The 2,764-nt window shown below is 52.2% G+C and overlaps 1 pseudogene; it reads left to right on the top strand.

Annotated features, from left to right (window-relative positions):
- Positions 1 to 505: 505 nt before the first annotated feature.
- Positions 506 to 2,051, top strand: LOC103013299 (eukaryotic translation initiation factor 3 subunit D-like; annotated as a pseudogene).
- The last annotated feature ends 713 nt before the right edge of the window (positions 2,052 to 2,764 follow it).

Below are 2,764 nucleotides of genomic sequence, written 5' to 3'. Positions count from 1 at the left end.
AATAAAATGATCAAAATGCTCTTGACGGTATTTGCCAAGTATCTTAGGACTGAAGGATTCCTGTGATCTCCTAAAAGCCCTCCTGGTTCTTCCCAGATTTCAATCCAACCAGCATCCACTGAGTACTTATGACATGAACAGACATAATGTGAGTCCCATCTCCTGGCAACATGGAGCAATCGACGCCCCCATTATGCACAAGGAGCCTCCCATCTCTTGCTCCCATGCTGCTGTGTGGTGGAACTTGGTCCTCTGGTCTCCCTTGTCTCTACCAGGCGCCAGATGGCTCAGCAGAGCCCTGGCAGGAGCATCAGAACTTGGTTGGATTTCCGCTTACCCCCTTGGTGGTGGAGGAGAAGCATTGAGGACGTAGGATTAACAACCAGTTTGAGTTTGGGGCGGAGGTTCTTGACTCTGGCTGCATATGAACGTTGCTTGGGGAGTCCTTAAAACCCCCAACACCCCCAAACAAAATCCCATTCCAACTTAATCCGAATTTCTGGAAATGGCATCAGAGTGGCAGGGAAGGTAAAGCTCCTGGTGCTTCCCATGCTCCCAAGCTCGAGGACCATGGGTCTGGAACCTGCAGATTCCACACACCACCGTCAAGGCTACATCCCTCTCTCCCACTGTCTCCCGACTCGCGTGATCAGGAGAATCCCCTAAGGTGTTTGTTTGTTAAGGGACCCCTAGGCCTCTTCCTGTAGATTATAGTTCTTTTCCATCTGGGGTGGCCCCTGAAACTTAGAGATTTAAAAAATAATAATAAATTTATTTATTTATTTATCTTTGGCTGCGTTGGGTCTTCGTAGCTGCGTGCGGGCTTTCTCTAGCTGCGGCGAGCAGGGGCTACTCTTCGTTTTGGTGCGCGGGCTTCTCATTGCAGTGGCTTCTCTTGTAGCAGAGCACAGGCTCTAGGCACACGGGCTTCAGCAGTTACAGCATGCAGGCTCAGTAGTTGTGGCTCGCAGGCTCTAGAGCACAGGCTCAGTAGTTGTGGCGCACGGGTTTAGTTGTTCTGCGGCACATGGGATCTTCCCGGACCAGGGCTCGAACCCGTGTCCCCTGCATTGGCAGGCAGATTCTTAACCACTGCGCCAGCAGGGACGACCCCGTCATCTGGAAGCTGGCAAAGACTCAGGGGAACGTGTTTGCCACTGACGCCATTCTGGCCACACTGACGAGCTGCACCCGCTCCGTGTACTCCTGGGACACGGTCGTCCAGAGAGTCGGGTCCAAGCTCTTCTTTGACAAGAGGGACAAAACTGTGACTTTGACCTCCTGACGGTGAGTGAGACAGCCAACGGGCCCCCTCAAGATGAAGGTAACTCCTTCAACTCGCCCCGCAACCTGGCCATGGAAGCGACCTACATCAACCACCACTTCTCCCCACGGTACTTGAGGATGGGGAAGGAAAGATGCAACTTCCCCACCCCAAACCCGTTTGTGGAGGACGGCATGGATAAGAATGAGATCGCCTCTGTGGCGTCCCGTTACCGCAGGTGGAAGCGCGGAGATGACACCTCATCGTCCGCCGTGAGCACGGCGGCGCCACAACCGGCGCCAACGGGGAGGTGTCCTTCACCAGCATCAAGACCCTCAACGAGTGGGACCCCAGGCACTCTAATGGCGTTGACTGGCGTCAGAAGCTGGATTCTCAGTGAGGGGCCGCCATTGCCACCGAGCTGAAGAACAACAGCTACAAGTTGGCCCGCTGGACCTGCTGTGCTTTGCTGGCTGGATCTGAGTACCTCAAACTTGGTTACGTGTCCTGGTACCACGTGAAAGACTCCTCATGCCACGTCATCCTGGGCACCCAGCAGTTCAAGCCCAATGAGTTTGCCAACCAGATGAACCCGCACGTGGAGAACGCCTGGGGCATCCTGTGCTGCGTCATCGACATTTGCATGAAGCTGGAGGAGGGCAAGTACCTCAACCTCAGGGACCCCAACAAGCAAGTCGTCCGCGTCTATAGCCTGTCCGACGGCACTTTCAGCTCGGTTGAGGACGACGACGAGGAGGAAGAGGAAGAAGAAGAGGAAGAAACCTAAGCCAGACAGTGATGTGGAGCTTGAGTCTGTGATTCTGCTGAGCCGAGGAGGGCCTTGGATACCTGGTGGAACGTTTGTCTGATTGTCGCTCTCTGCAGCTTGTCAGTTGGAATGAAGGATAAGTCTATTTAGTCTCTTAAAAAAAAAAAAAAAGAAAAAGTTTCAGTCCCTGAAACTTGGAGATTTTAACATTCTGAACTCAGATAATTCTCACTGTGTCAAACTGGGAAACTCAGTCTTTTGCTGAAGGCTTTGGCTCCATTTTTTTTATTTTGATTTTTTGTGTTTTATTGGCTTTGGCTCCATTTTGACAGCTAATACTCGTGGAGGTGATGGTGAGTTGTCGTTACTGACAGTTTACATAGTGGCTTAAGTAATAGGATCATAGATAGTCTTTCTATAAGGATCACCTAGTCCTATACTCTGATTCGTATGTGAGGAAACTGAGGCTCAGAGGGAGGTGATTTCTCCTGGGTCACACACCCCGTTGGCTCCAGAGGAAGCAGAGAAGCCAGACTTCTGTCTCCCCTCTGTTCTCCCTCCTCTGGGGCAGGACCCGCTCTGCAAACTCGAAATCACCAGGCAGCCAGAGTGGTCAGCGTTTCTGAGCAGGCAGCCAAAATTGCTTTTCCTTTAACAACAGATCCTTATGACAAGGTGGTCGGTGCTAAACAAGGTCCCCGGAGGAGCATAAAGCAGGGTTCCCCTCAGGG

Source organism: Balaenoptera acutorostrata, chromosome 17 (genome assembly GCF_949987535.1).
Source record: "Balaenoptera acutorostrata chromosome 17, mBalAcu1.1, whole genome shotgun sequence".
In the NCBI taxonomy this organism is placed as follows: Eukaryota; Metazoa; Chordata; class Mammalia; order Artiodactyla; family Balaenopteridae; genus Balaenoptera; species Balaenoptera acutorostrata.
The sequence above is the reverse complement of the archived record's forward strand: the minus strand, read 5'-3'. Positions and strand labels throughout refer to the sequence as shown.